At 39.1% G+C, this 16426-nt stretch overlaps 1 protein-coding gene across 4 annotated transcripts in view; it reads left to right on the top strand.

Moving 5' to 3' along the window:
- The window catches only part of cenpp (centromere protein P), a 139407-nt gene that overhangs the window by 28413 nt on the left and 94568 nt on the right, over positions 1-16426 (top strand). The window lies entirely within an intron of this gene.

Consider the following 16426-nt stretch of genomic DNA (forward strand, 5'->3'; position numbering starts at 1 on the left):
ATATACTTTTGCGACAATAAATTAGCTTGAATATCACAATCAAAATCATATCCATAATGTTAACTGTTTCTATGGAGCGAACAACAACTTTTGGTTACCATGAATGTAGATAATGGAGATGCTAGTTGTAAGACCCAAGAGATAATTCATTGCAAGTTTTTAAAATGCACTCATACTTGTGCTGGTTAACAGGGCTCAGCAGAAGGACAAGCAACTCATAGTATAGCGCAGATTCTAGAGATTCAATTTAATAACATTGTGTTCTTATAGCAAGTTAGTTGAAATTATTGGCGTAAGAAAAAGGAAACTCTTCAATCATGCCTTTCATCTTTTGGAATACAATCTATTTGCAAATTGGCACAAACCTGGTTCTGACATAAGCTGCTCTAGCTAAGCCAACTAGAGACTGGAACCAGAACAGACCAGCAGCAGCTTTTGTGTCCTTATTGCTTCCTTCCTGATGTTGCGGCATCTTGAATGAGAATTTGGTCCAAAGTTCTGATGATTCTCATCTTTAACCATTTCTGACTTTATGTTCTGCTGTCTAAAAAGGGAAAACAATTTGGTTGTATTGCTTAACTTCACAGGTAAAGCAAACCGTGTCTTTGATGGTCAGGTCTTTGTTTTGAATATGTGGAATGGGTGATTAGCTTTTGAAATACTGACATAGTATTTATTATTGTCAACATTGCCTCAGTAATATGTATTTACCTTTTCAGGATTCAGGATAAAGGACAATCTTATTAAATGTGTGAGTTTTCTTATTGGGTTATCCCTAATACATTATTAGTTAGTGCATGCAAACTTCAGTTACCATAATGCATCTTAAAAAACATCTGTGTTGAGATTTCTCATCTTTGATTTTAGCCATATTCAAGTCTAAATGTCTTTAGCAAACAACCCTTTACAATGCCTATACATTATTTGTATAGGCATTGCCTTCTTATTAGAGAGTATATGTGTATCTTGAGAACCAATATATTAGCTTCTTCTTAAAAATAAGAAGATAAATATCCTTTGCAAGCATATAAAATGTAATTTAATTAAATGTAAATTATCATTTTACATTTTACATTTTACTCTTCAATCAACACATCTCTATGGTTTTAATATCTATCAGACCTCTGCAGACTCACATTTTAAGTGAGTTATGAAGTGCTGTACAAGCAATAACGCAACAATTCAGAGTTCCCGTTTTTTTTGCTTGTCAAAATGTCCGTTACATTTTAAATCTTCCGGACAAAATTAGAAAAGTGTCGGTCAAAGGTCTTCTTTGTTATTTATTGAGCTTTAAAACAAATTGTTATGATTCGATATTAAACAAACTAATTATAGTAGATTAACTATTCAAACGTGTACAGTAACTTACAATAACACAGGAATAATAAACGGAGCACTCTCTCCTTCTCCTGACAGCCCGCCAGTATCATGTAGCTCGCGTATCCAGTAATGAGTGACCCAACAGTAAAAATAAACATATCTATAACTAGTTTAGGTAGTTTGAGAGGTAATTAAAATAGCTACGTGTGATATTCTAACCTGAAGTGTGTGTTTTGTTCCGCTCACCGCTGCAGGTGATCATGCAGAGCTGCATGTCGACTCGTCAGCAGCAGCTGATCTCTCTCTCCCGTCAGATTAGACTTTACTCGCGTTTATGTCCATATCGATCAGATGAGATCTAGCTAGTTCTAACTAATGATATGACTACCTGCTTATTAAAAGACACCTAAACAATAAGCATCGCTATGCAACCGGGTGAGGCCACAAAGTATAGCGCAGCATTATGCATTTGTTTACATGCCCATCGGAGGCATTACCAACAGATCAACTCACAATCAACCCATACAGGGCATCTCTTTCTCCACAATAAATGTTAGACATTAGAATTGACTATTCTTGTCTGTCACATACTCTTTTGTCTGTCACATACTATTCTTGTCTGTCACATACAGTAAGTGGCGCAACTGATGCGGTATTGCGCTAAGGGGAAATTATTTTGACCAGACATTTTGACCGGAGAGATTTAGATTTGCCAGTCTTCAGCATATTTTACCGGTCATAGTCCGGTAATTACCGGCTAACGGAAACTCTGCAACAATTACAGCTAATGTGATTAAACACACACACAATAACACCATAAATTAAATCAGCAGAATTACTGGCAAGTGGCAAAAAAAAGTAGAATGGGAGATGTTTCCAAAGCAATAAGGCCAAGATTTTCTCTGTAATAAAAAATGAAGAAACTCTAATCCCTCAGTCTACTTAACAGCTGTAATTTAGTGGGAATGCTGATTCAGCATTCCAACTATCTGTTATGCTACGCACACAATTCTTTATTATTATTCCGCCGGGTTATTTTGCTGCTCTTCTTCTCCCACATTCCACATCGCAGAAACTCCGTTCAAACATCAAAACGTTCAGCTCGGTCGGGAATCGATTGCTATTTCATACTTTCATAATAATAATGAAATTCCAGAGATACATCCCATAATTCATCACATTTTTAACATGGAAGTCAATGGAGAAACTCTTCAGACTTGAACAATCTTCATGCAACTTCAACTGCTAACTTCTCCTTCATACTTTCACTCAGAAACCTCATTCCAACTTTAAAATGTTACACATCTTTCTGACATTATTCGTGTTACACAACTTTTAAATCTGATTCATACTTATAGAGATATTAAACATTGTTCAGACCTTGGAAAGAGGCCTTCTTCAGATTTAGAGTGTGTGATGTCACAGCTAGAGTGCAGGACAGATTTAATTTTGTCTTCATATTTTCTTTTAAACCTGCCATAATTCCCAAACCCTACATTCCTGAGGCATAATTTTTCATGAGAAACGTAGGAAAACATCTCGTAGCTTGTAAAAAAAAATTAAACAAAATGCCTCTTGAGGGCTTGAAGTGAAATTATTTCCTCAGCTCATCTTTCCTCACAGCAGCAGCCGCACACCTTTAGTTAATCTGCCAAAAAGGCCACATTATTAACCCAAAACTACACAAAAAGTACACTTCAGATGCTCAAGTTTCTTGACATGCTTCACACGTTGACATTTCACCGATATCTGAGACGGTTCTTCAACAAAACGTTCACATGTAAGAGGTTTATCTCTCATTCAGAACAATGCATATGCTCTCCTCTCACTGATTACTGTCACCATGGAAACCTTTGATCTCTGGACACGTCGTTAGCTCAAATATAAACACCTGTGTCATGGAACACAATGATGTCATAACTCCAACTGACATGCTCAGAGCAGCAGACTTCAGATAATGGTTAACACAGCTCTACATCAAATCTGATGTTACGTAATCTGGTGTTACTATGGCAACGCATCCCTCGCCATAAAACAGCAGCAGACTTCAGATAATGGTTAATGGTCTTGCCCTCAACAGCTCTACGTCAATTATGGGGTGTCATCATATGCTGTTTCCATGGAAACGCATCCCTCGCCATAAAACACGATGTCGCTGTAGCTCCAATGGACACGGTCCGATCGTCCCCCAAATTTCGCTTTTACCTCACCGGTCCATGCCTGAACAGCTCTACGCCAAATCTGAGATCTCACCATTGGCTGTTGCCATGGAAATACATCCCTCGCCATAAAACACGATGTCGTTGTAGCTCCAATGGACACAGTCCGGTCGTCCCACAATCTTCACCTGTATATTACATTGCATTTAGCTGACGCTTTTATCCAAAGCGACTTACAATAAGTACATTCGACCAGGAAGACACAACCTTGAGGAAAACAGAATCATATAAGTACATCAGGTTTCATAGAGCCAATCATTTCAAGTGCTACTCAACTGGCTTTAGATAAGCCAGTCCTTTATTAGTATATAAGTGCTCTGTTAGCAGTTCTTTGTTAGTCATTCTATCGCTCGAAGTGGAGTCGAAAGAGATGAGTTTTCAGTCTGCGCCGGAAGGTGTGTAAGCTTTCTGCCGTCCTGATGTCAATGGGGAGCTCATTCCACCATTTTGGAGCCAGGATAGCAAACCCACGTGTTTTTGCTGATGGGAACTTGGGTCCCCCTCGCAGCGAGGGTGCAGCGAGTCGTTTGGCTGATGCAGAGCGAAGTGCACGCGCTGGGGTGTACGGTTTAACCATGTCCTGGATGTAGGAAGGGCCAGATCCATTCGCAGCATGGTACGCAAGTACCAGTGTCTTGAAGTGAATTCTAGCAGTTACTGGAAGCCAGTGGAGGGAGCGGAGGAGCGGAGTGGTGTGGGAAAATTTAGGAAGGTTGAAGACCAGACGAGCCGCTGCATTCTGAATGAGCTGCAGAGGTCGGATGGCACATGCAGGTAGACCAGCCAGGAGGGAGTTGCAGTAGTCTAGGCGTGAGATGACGAGAGCCTGGACCAGAACCTGCGTCGCTTTCTGGGTCAGCTGGGGACGTATCTTCCTGATGTTGAAAAGCGTGTATCTGCAGCAGCGGGTTGTAGCAGCGATATTTGCAGTGAAGGACAGGTTGTTATCCAGGATCACACCCAGATTCCTTGCAGTCTGGGTCGGGGAGACAACAGAGGTGCCGATGTTGATGGTCAGGTCAAGAGTGGGACAATCTTTTCCCGGAAGGAAAAGCACTTCAGTTTTGTCAAGGTTGAGCTTGAGATGATGAGCGGACATCCACTGAGAGATGTCAGCTAAACAAGAAGAGATGCGTGCGACCACCTGGGTCTCTGAGCGGGGAAAGGACAGAATTAGTTGGGTGTCGTCAGCGTAGCAGTGGTATGAAAAACCATGCGGGCTAATGACAGATCCGAGCGAGTTTGTGTACAGGGAGAAGAGGAGGGGACCAAGAACAGAGCCCTGAGGGACCCCTGTAGTTAATTGACAAGGGTCGGACTCGGACCCTCTCCAAGTTACCCTGTAGGTGCGGTCTTTGAGGTATGAGGTGAGGAGGGAAAGTGCAGAGCCTGATACTCCAAGTATATCACCTCTCCATGCCTCAACAGCTCTACGTGAAATCTGACATCTCACCATATGCCGTTTCCATGGAAACGCATCCCTTGCCTTAAAACACGATGTTGTCGTGATACCTATGCAAATGGTCTAAAACAGCACCAGACTTCAGATAATGGTTAATGGTCTGACCCTCAACAGCCTTATGTCAATTATGGGGTTTCATCATATGTCGTTTCCATGGAAACGCATCCCTCGCCATAAAACACGATGTCGCTGTAACTCCAATGGACACGGTTCAATCGTTCCCCAATCTTCACTTGTATATCACCGGTCCATGCCTCAACAGCTCTACGCCAAATCTGAGATCTCACCATAGGCTGTTTCCATCGCAAAAAAACACGATGTTGTCGTAACTGATATGAAAATGGTCAAAACACCACCAGACTTCAGATGACAATTAAGGGTCCAGCCCTTAACATGTCTATGTGCCATTAGTGAGTTTTCCTCAAAAGCCGTTGCCATGGCAACGCATCCCTTGCAATAAAACACGATATTGCTATAACTCCTATGAAAATTGTCAAAAAGTGCTAAAACTTCACGTGTGCTAACAGTCCAGCCGTGAAGATATCTGCAGGACAGTTTTGAGATTTCTTCAAATGCCGTTGCCATGGCAACAAAATGCTCGCCATGAAACACGGTTTTCTCATAACTTCAGTGAAAATGCTCCAAACAGCCCAAAACATCACAGGTTTGGTAACGATGCAGTCATCAACATATCTAAGCGTATTATGGGGTGTCATCAAATACTGTTGCCATGGCGACAGATCATTCGCCATCAAGTTAATTCAAAAGTTTGCAGTTGAAATATTCTGCTGCTTGTCCAAGCTTTTTTACTTTCTTTTCTTCTCTTATCACACATTCAAGCCCCCAGTGTTCATGTATCATTTCAATCTAAATTCTTCACTTTCTTCTTACACATTACATTTCAGCATAAAGCATTCCCACTAGCAATTTCTTCATGAATTGTATTCTCTAGTTTTCAGCTGTGCTTGGGTTGATTTCAACCTTGGTTGTCAAATCAGAGAGATTTGGGCTTACCCAGAGCCGTTCTCAAGAATTTGTTCGTTTTTTTTTGTGCCGTCCCTAGACATGGTGAAATTACGAGAAGCAGTATTTCTTTATAAACAAGCAGAACGAAAGAGCAAAGACTGAAGTTTAACAGAAAAACATTTAAATAGAAAACATGTGACTATTTCAGCCTTCAAGAGGAGAAGAAAAAGAATGGGGCCCAGATATAAACATCCAAGGAACATGAGCCCGGACTGTTACAGGTGTGTTAGCAATTATGAACACCTTTAAACTTTTACGACTCTGGGAAGACGGCCAGCAACTGGAGAATGTTTTTACTGTCACTAATTTTCTATACCAGAGTTTGGACTATCAGGGTGTTTTCACAGAATTCTACTGCACAGTAATAATAAAAAAGCCACCCACAACAATATACTAAAAACAAATGATTCCTGCAATTTTTTCCTGTCTTAGTTTCTAAACATGAGAAAGCTTTTTTTTTTAAACTTGGAATTTGAAAAATAGAAGCTCACTCATATTGAAAACAGTTGTCCTTGCTCATTTATGCTAGAATTCACTCAGGTAAAAGGCAATTTGCACGAGACTGCAGATGGAAAAAACTGTATGAAACAACAAGGGCCCAAGACTATGCTCAATGAATTTACTTCCTTGTGAAACATTTGCAGAGCAGATTTTGTTATGAATATTTCAAATGTTGCAATGTTAACTATTCTATTTAATGGCTTGCAGCCATTTTCACTGCCTTTGCTGGTGCATTACTATGTTTGTTTCAGCCACTTTTGATCAGCCAAATTAGAGAAAACCGGAAGTAGGAGTCCTGTTGCCCAAAGGCATGTGTATCCTGAACGTGAATGTGCAAAATAAAAAGAATTGGGGAACCACACCAAACATTGCTGTAGTGCCACTAGTGGTGAATAACTCCACAGCACCTTCCATTCTTAGACTTTTGGTTCGGACAACAAAAAATTCAACTCAAAACAATGGTTCCATTAAAATACTTCCTTTGTTGTAAAAATGCTATAATTTTCAGCAAACTGATAAAACCAATTAGTTGGTTCCAGAGTGCTGTTGTAATCCTTTATGGTCCACACCACTTTTCCCTTATGTAAACATAATCATCATACCTGTAAACTTTTTTTCTAGCTTATTTCTTCTGACAACTGAGCGGGGTTTTATGGTGACGGGTGAAAACGAGCAATACGTAACAGCAGACTACAGCCATCCCAGACAAAACAACATATAATCCAAATATAATCCACATATAGCCCTTTTGACTGCCTTCAACATGGTGGACCACCTGGAGAGGCATTAAATAGGTCTGCATGGGTCTGGCTGACAACTGCCATGATGTATTGACCCACCCCTGGGAGCTGTGTGTTTTGGAGCAATGAGGTTTTTCTATTTTAGCTCAGAGACTTGTTATGTAATACGTTTTGCATATATTTCTAATTAAATTCCCTTATTAGCCTCCATGTGAAACTAAAACTAGGCTAATCAAACTGATGTGCAGAAAATAATCAACCAGCTCTGCACCTGTACATAGCTGTAAGTCTGTTGTAGCTTATAGATTTGGCCTTGTGCAACATTTACTGTATTATTTTCTCTTTGTGTTAAACCTGTTTCCATATGCAGCAGGCAACTGTTCTAATAAAATTAGCTCTGATACAACCACTGTACACTACCTGCCCACACCAAATGGCTGAAGGAAAAAGTTAGAACCAACTTATTAAGAAAGTGTTGGAGCCATATGTTTTACTTTGGAGTTGGTGGTGACCAAAAAGGAGCTACACTAGTAATTATTGGACTTCAACCTGTCTCTATAAAATGACATGTATTCAATACTAATTGGTTGTAATGGTGTTAAAGATTGTCTTTCAAATTTAAGATCCATTTAAACTCACTCACTCAGTGTGTTTATGACTCATCTAAATGTCATTCCCTGAAATGTCAGAAAAGGTTATTCCTACAGTTGAGCTGTCTGTTTTACGATGTTAGTCAAGTTCTTAGGTCTGTTTTTAAAGTTTCCCCTCTAATCTTTTGGAAGTACTCTCCTTGCAGGAGAGTATTCTGTCTTACTATTTACTGTAGACGTGAGTAGTTTTCCTTATGCCGAGCTTTGGTTCAAATTCTGGCATTAAGCCTTGGAATTCAGTCCCAGAGGATCCGAAGACAACCTGATGATTAAAACAGAACAACTGTAGCCTCCACAAGTAGACCACCACCACTTCTTTTTAGAAACGACAGGTTCGTTTTTATTTGATACAACATCTTACATTTCATTTATTTTTCTTGAACTCAGAGTTTTAAGACGAGGCTGAATTGTTTTTTTCTGACCATTTGGATGTACTCTTGTTTAGAATGTGTTAAGGAAAATTCCTAACAAAGCAATTTAAAAAGTAATAGAATTCTAATTGTAAATGCAGTTTTGTGCTCAGATCAAATTAAATCTACTAATTGCTTTGTCAGGTTGTTTGCTTGATGTTTATTGTGTCACGAAGAAGCTGCATTAAAGATTGTTGTTGTGCTGCTGCTTCGAACTGCAGTATGCCTGCAGCATGGAGCCAGCTGCAGAGCAGATGTTGGAACGGCATAGTGAGGAAGGCTAGGACTTAAAATGTAGCATGACTCTGTCAGGCTATACAAGTTATTCTCTATAAGACAGCTGATGTATTGCTATTGGGTTGTGTAGACCACAGGATTGATCGATTTTACACCTGGACCAGAGCATGCTTCCCATTACCTCCTATTGAGTTTGATATGACAGTGATCCAATGCCAGAATGTTGTTCTTGTTGAAATGTCAAAGAAATAAATCAGCATGCTGAGAAGACTGTGTACTCTTTCCTGCTTTGTGTATTTATTACAACTCCAGTTCAAGAAATGTTTTTGCCTTTAGGAAGATTAGCCTTTTTTTTTTTTTTTCATTTTATCCAGCCCAAAGGAAGACCGTGCAGTCGCAGGGTAAACATCTAGCTCTGCTCCTCTCTGGTTACCTCCGCCAAGGAGGTTCTCTGTTTTGTTAGTTTGTTTGTTTGTCTGTTTGTCATCAGGATTACAGAAAACTACCGATTTTTCGGAAACTTTGCAGAGCGGTGTAGCACAAACCAAATAAAACCAATTGTACTTTTTTGCTTGGGTCCGAATCACGAGGGGAATACACACATTATATCTCACAAATGGAAACAACCTTGGTCTTTGCGTTTTAAACTGCCCTTTTAGTTTTTTCATGGTTAACTCTCCTCAGACTTACAGTCATTGATTTCATATGTTGTGGTATGGTGAATCACAAAATATCTATGGTTTATGTCTTATTGTGGACATCTCAGGGTCTTCTGTTTTTGTGCAGCTGCTAAATGCTTACTGTAAAGAGCTGATTAACTATGCCTGGAAGCTCTTATCCCAGCATGAGGTTTACTGCCTTTACTCTAAAAAAACAGGGAGAAGGGTCTTTCAGTAGCTTCCACCAGTGGTGAAAGAGATGGGTGGTCAGTGTTGTTGTTTGCTCTTTTTAGAAGCGGGGCAAATGATTACCCTAACTCTCACAATGTTTATATACCAACATCCAAATTCAAATTGTCAATTATTTTGAAAGATGTACAGGAGGCCATCAGCATATTTTGAACTTCATACAGCACCTTTTTATTTTACTTTAGAATTATGAAAGGTGAATAGGCTCTCAAACTCAAACACAATATGTTCTAGTTTATTTTTCAATATTCATTAAACTAGGCCATTTAGAGTGAGTTTACTGATATCTGCCGGTAATCCATTTTGAAATGAATGGCAGTACCTGCAGCCATGTTTGTGCAGATTCGTGCAGATCCGTTTAAATCCAACAAATTATCAACAAAATACTGAAATAAAGATTTGATCTGAGACCCAGTACTAACAAGTCACAACATTGAGCAGACAGAGCAAAAGAGACTTCCCTTCACATCTCACAGATCTGCCAATATTTGGTCAAATTACCTTGTGGAATCGGCGTTGTGGAGTAACAGCCTCCAACTTTAGATGTTTGTAATAATTCGATAAAACCAAGGCTCATTAGATTGATAAACCATCTAAGAGGTATTGTAGAAACACATGGACATGTTTCCTGATAAAGTATGAGCTCAATAAATATTTGTCTGAATAAGATAGGAACACTTTAAAGATAGAAGAAGCTAAATGTTGCTGTTAGCTAACTTTAGCCTTTTAATACATCAAAAGAGTAAAACACAGTATCTACCCACCTCAGATGCCTGTTTTAATTGGAAAACCAAGACTCATTTTCAAATCAAATCAAGTTTTATTTATATAGCACATTTATAAACGATTTTTGCTCGAGCCAAAGTGCTGTACATATAATAAAAATAGCCTACAGTAGAGACACTTTACAGCAAATACAACAGCACAGATTGTTCAGAATATCAGTATGAGAAAAACGACACCCTCTTTCCTTAGACATACTTTCATACAAAGGTATGAGATAAGATTGATCAACCATCTGAAAAGCATCTGAGAAACACATGGACATAGTAGATTTAGTTTCACAGTAAAGTCATCCATAAGTTATTGACCCCAACAGCTTCCATGCTGAGATTTCGGCAAACACAACAAATACGTCTTTCTGATGAAATATTTTATTTTTTTATTGGCACTGTGTCTTGATGATGATCTGTCGGTTAGTACTGGACACGGCTCGCATTAGACTGAGACATTACAATTTGGACTACACCAGTACGAGACATATGGCGAGTATTACCCGCTGACTGGGTTTCAGTGTGCAGTGGTATTGTACAGTTGTTCTCTGATGATTACTAGATTTGTTATGCCAGCATTCCTGCCATTTTCCTTCTCTAAGAAGGAACTGTGCGACAGTATAATGTTGGTTCCAAAGTAATTCATCATTTCCATTTTAATCTACTGAAATGTAGATTACTAGGCAGATTTCCTCCCAATGTAAACACTGTAATTTATTTTGAAAATAAACTAGACTTTTTTTTCTTTTGGTATAATCTGAAATACAAATTTGAGTGATGTTGTTGTTGTTGTTGTTGTTGTTGTTGTTGTTGTGTGTGCTTACTATTGCATGTATTACATTTGGCCTTGTATTTATTTGTACCTGTTACACAAAAAACCTGTAAAACTTGAAGTCATTGTTTTCATAGACCTTAATGTTTCCATTCAGAAATAATTTTTGTTTTACCATTTTGAGTGTTTTGGTTTTCAACCCAAGGGTTTTTCATCTAAATAATGTAATGTTTATTTTAAACAATTTCTAAATTAATGTACAGAGCAATTACTGTATCATACTGTACCATTACTATGACCATACTGCTGTTGAAGAATGAAAGATCAGCAGTTATGGTTATTTTATCGAATATATTCAAAAGTATCAACGTTTGAGTTATTCATTTGACTTCAGGTCATCTGTCCCGGCTGCCCTGCATTTGTCATCCTTTTCAGTTAGAAGATGAAAGCTTTCTAGTATGACTTGGATCTTTGGAGGTAACTCAAAGTCAACATGTGTTTCCAAGTTGCAACACTTCATTGTTGGACCTGAGGCTCCTAAAAAGGAAGTTAGTTTATTGAAATGATTGAGAGTTAAAGAATTTATGTTCTCGGTAAAGGTGAATGATTTTGCATTTTTGTAGACATCTTAACTTAAAATGATCCCCATAAAAGTAAAAACAGGCTTTTTTAACCCTTATTTTTTTTTTTAAGTGGACCTATCATGCTATTTTTAGGCAATACCATATGTCTCAGATATATACAAATATATAAAAAACATGTCTATGAAGTGTTTTGCTCAAATTACCAAACAGATCACCCATTCTCGCCATGCCTCATATCTCTCTATTTCACTTCCTGTATCAAAAGTGCTGATTTGGGATATAAAGCTTTAAAAAAAAATAAAAAAGAGGAGGAGGAGGGGGCTGAGCTCATGTGGGACCCGGCGAAAACTAAATACTGCCGTGATGAAACGCCATATCATGGATTATCAAGAATTATTTCTGAAACAGTATGGAGCTCAAAGGCTTTCTCTCTTGCCGGTTATACCAAAAGGTGAGTTCCTTTTTATTTCCTGCTTCTTCACACACATGCTCTGTGCAGTACAGGTTAGTTCTGAGTGTTAGCGATGCTAATGTAAACATGCACCGACCATATTACGTCCAAAACAGTCAGGCATTGTTTCTGATAGCAACGTTTCTGATAGGGCCGTGCGTGTAAAGCCATTTTTGATATTACGTCATATCGGACGCAAATCTGGATCGGCTCCGTTGTAGCCCCGTTTTTAGAGATTTAGGTACGGAGGAAAAGAGAGAGGGTTTTATTTTCTGATGCTGCGTGAGTTCCCTGACACACCGGGGACACATATCTATGTAGAAAATACATCAAAAAGTGCATTTTGCATCATAGGTCCCCTTTAAATTATCAATTAGTGATTGATTTTATATTAAATATTTACACCACAGTTCACACTCCATGCATCATTAAGCATTGCCCACGATACCAGAGTTTTAATTTAACCAAATTATACAATTTCTCATTCTGTAATTTTTTCGTTATTTATTTTAGGTGTCATGAATAAGAATGGCTGTTAAGTTGCCTTGCTCTGTTTTTTGTTACATAAGCTTACATTTGGAACACCAAAAAGTGACTGTCCCCCAAATGTAGGGGGATGGTTTTGTGCAGGGCCAGCACTTGAAATCTCAGCGTCTATCCTGTGTTCAGTCTGTAAATATCAGTGAGTTTTACATCACCTGAAATACTGTCTCTTCTGCTGGTAAACATTACCTTTGCTCCTCATTAAAACTAATGAGTCTCACTGTTGGCTAGCTGACAGTCATCAGTGACAGGTGCAGTATGATGGGACTAATTGAAGGCCTGCTGTGATCTGCACAAGTGTGTCGACCAAACCATAATGGGGCATATGGAGAGTGTTATGTGTTGAATGCCTTCCAGTGTTGGGTTATTTTGGATAAGTGTTCTCTTTTCTCCAGTGACTACTGAATTTGTTATCCAGACATTCCTTCTGTTTTGAAAGAAAACTGGGTCATACTGATTCTACGAGTAGTAACTAAATGTTGTTTATATAGCACCTTTTTAACAAAGTGCAAAGTTTAGAAAAACAAAGATAAATGTTACCTATCGCAAAGAGCAAACATACAGAGAATAAATAGTACAAACTAGTCAAACCACAGATCAACCCTTTATTTAAAAAGAAAAGCTAATAAAAGAAGTGTTTTTATTTATTTAAAAAAAGGGTCAATAGACTACGCTAGCATAGCCAAAGAGCTAACCTTTTGTTATACATTTAGAACGCATTAAGGCTAACATTATTTCGGTTGGCCACTCTGTGGTGAAAGGGTTTGTAGCTCGGAACTTTAGGCAGGAGCCAGGCCATGGTGTGCCTTTTACAAATAATTAAAATAGTCTTGAAACCAATCCTGGACTTCACTGGCAACCAATGAGGCAATAAACTCATTGACCATTTTTTAGAAATCCAATCAACGTTCAAATATCGTTATAGGCGTCAATATTCCCAGTACACCTGAGACAAAGGTTCTGGTAATAACATGGTTTCTCACCATTTTACTATCACAATTCTGCAAACGTGTTGAATCGAGTAGTTTGGCACAAATATGGTAAAAATAAGAATCAATTTATTTTTCCTTCGCACTAAAACTACAATTTAAGGTCATAGGTCAATTGATTAATATAGTTGTCGATTCATGTTATGCCCATTACAAACAAATTGATTCAGCACTGCTTTTCATAGGTCTTGCAAAAAAAGTAGCTTGAAATTCTTAATTTGTTGGAAACACCAGTATGTTTCAACTTTTAATTGAGCCTTTCTCACGTTTTGAGGTGCAGTAAAGTATTAGCAGTCGGTGAATCATAAACAGTAGCCTACTCTCCAGTTACAGTTCATCTATATTATTGTTTGTGGTTAAGTCAATGTGTTTTTCATGTGTTTATTTAAAGGTCACATGTCATGGCCATTTCCACTGATCATAATTCCATTGTTGTGGTCTACTAGAATAGATTTATACTGTGCAATTTTCCAAACTCACATTGGTTTTGCATACAGCATCTCTGTAAAGTATGTGTATTCAGCAGTATTCACTCTCTCCACTAAACGGCTCGTTGCAGCTCTTGCCCCCCCCCTCCCTGTGAGCCCAGTGTGCTCCGATTGGTCGGGACCAGTCGGGACGTTGTGAATTGCGCTAAGCTCCGTGGAGGTGTGATTTCCTTGTTTAGCGATACACAGCCAAACTCACCCTGAGCAGACACAAAGTCACAGCCGAAGTAAAAACAATAAGTGTAGCTTGATATTGAGTAAGAAAAAGGTTGATAAACGCTGTGAGAATGGGTCTGCAGAGAGAATGTCGCCGCGATCCCAACTGTCTGTTATCAGCCTGCAGCCAGGGAGGAGAGATCAGCAGAGCTGCATGCACTGAGTGTGTGAGGAAGTCAGTGGATTGGTCAATTTGGACCAATCAGCGGGGGCTTAATGTAACGGCTCCACGGATTGGTCCATTTCGTTCCGGGGACGACATGACATCATGATGTCCCCGGAAGAATCAAATGGACAGTGACGTATCTCCAACGAGGCGTTTTGGGGAGGTATTTTCTGTTTTAGAGTTTTACTCCCCACATGGTGTACTTTGAGGGTTTTGACTCTGCACACCGTTTACATGCATACAAACCTTCATAACACACAAGGGGACGGGTAATAACCGGAAAAGCATGACATGTCACCTTTAAGCAGGGGGATTCCGGGAAGTTCCCATGTTAATGTAATGATGTCTGTTTAATAGGACATTGTGGTCTTGGATGCTTCCCCCTAAGCTAATTGACGAGGAGAGCATGGCTGTCTCCTCTGCAGTAGACTCCATCTGGATAAAATCTATTTTTATTGGACTGCTCTTCAAAAGCTCCTGCTCTAGGATAGCTACTGGCTAAAATAACAGTGTCTGTGATTCTGGCTATGACCGTCTGTCTGTCTCTCTTCTGCTCTCCTGTCTGTCTTTGTGCCTTTACTAATGCAACGATTTTTGCTTTATGCAACAATGACATGATTATAGGACAAAAAAGTGTTAGACAGATTGTAACCCTGTGATTGGGCGATATGACGGTATATATATCGTGCACAAGGGTTTAGAGAATGGATCTTTAAAGATAACTGGATACAGTGTCACAGGCAAGGCCCCATTAATTCCTAAGAATGTTGCTCAGTGGCGCATGTAGCCCAAATGGCCTGACTCTCGAAAGCAAAATAACCTGTATCTGGGCCCACAGAGACTTTTTAGTCTTGGAAAAACATAAGCTGGATTCAACTTTGAGTGCATTTTACAAGTTTCTGCCCTGATGATTTAAAAAAAGTCCTTAGAGTGATCAATCTGGGTAGTTGATTAAAGTAGTTTAACTAAAAAAAGATATCCGCTGATGAACAGACGTCCATCCATCCATCTTCTCCCGCTTATCCGTGGTCGGGTCGCGGGGGTAGCAGTTCCAGCAGAGAGCCCCAAACTTTCTTTTCCCTGGCAACATCAACCAGCTCTGACTGGGGGATCCCAAGGCGCTCCCAGGCCAGCGAAGAGATATAATCCCTCCACCTGGTCCTAGGTCTACCCCTTGGTCTCTTCCCAGCTGGACGTGCCTGGAACACCTCCCTAGGGAGGCGCCCATGAACAGACGTGTCTTTCCCAATGTGGGTAAAGGTATTTCTGTGTGCAATACACAAAGTAGTTGCCAAAGTCTTTCAATTTAACTATTGTTGTGTGCTGCAAAAAGAAAAAAAAAATCAAATATGAAGAATTATGGTATGGTTTTTTAAAACCGTTTACAAATTCATTTACAGAAAAATTACAGTATTGTTATGTATAACTTTTTCGTCAAATATAACATGTACTGCAGGGTTTTGTCTAAACCGGGTAACAGGGGCCCTGCGCCCACTTAATTCCGGCATGCGCCAAAATGTCGATTTGTCCTTGTATTACTTTACACTCAAACTAAAGTTTAATCTATGTTGCTTTGTGCAGGTGGCTAGAGTATTTGAAAAACATGAAAAACTTCAAACTATTTATCCGTGACATATTGTTATCAATTATGACTCTTCATTGGTTGATATTCATGAATAATCTTTGCCTGGGAACAAGAGGAATCCGCAACCTCATGTCATGTTTTATTTCAAGGTTCAAGGCTTTTTTTACGTACATAGCTACAGTGTAGTTATGACAATGGAAATCTGAGGTCACAGGCTCCTCCAACAGTGCAACACAATAAAACTGAAAAGACTGAAAAAATGTACCCACTGTAGTAAATACAAAAAGAAAAATAGTGAAATAGTGCAATAAGAGTCTATATACAAGTCAGTGATGCAAACACAGGTATGTTGAAAAAAGAGAGAACTATTCGAAGCAGAAAAAAAA

Source organism: Pseudochaenichthys georgianus, chromosome 5, assembly GCF_902827115.2.
Source record: "Pseudochaenichthys georgianus chromosome 5, fPseGeo1.2, whole genome shotgun sequence".
In the NCBI taxonomy this organism is placed as follows: domain Eukaryota; kingdom Metazoa; phylum Chordata; class Actinopteri; order Perciformes; family Channichthyidae; genus Pseudochaenichthys; species Pseudochaenichthys georgianus.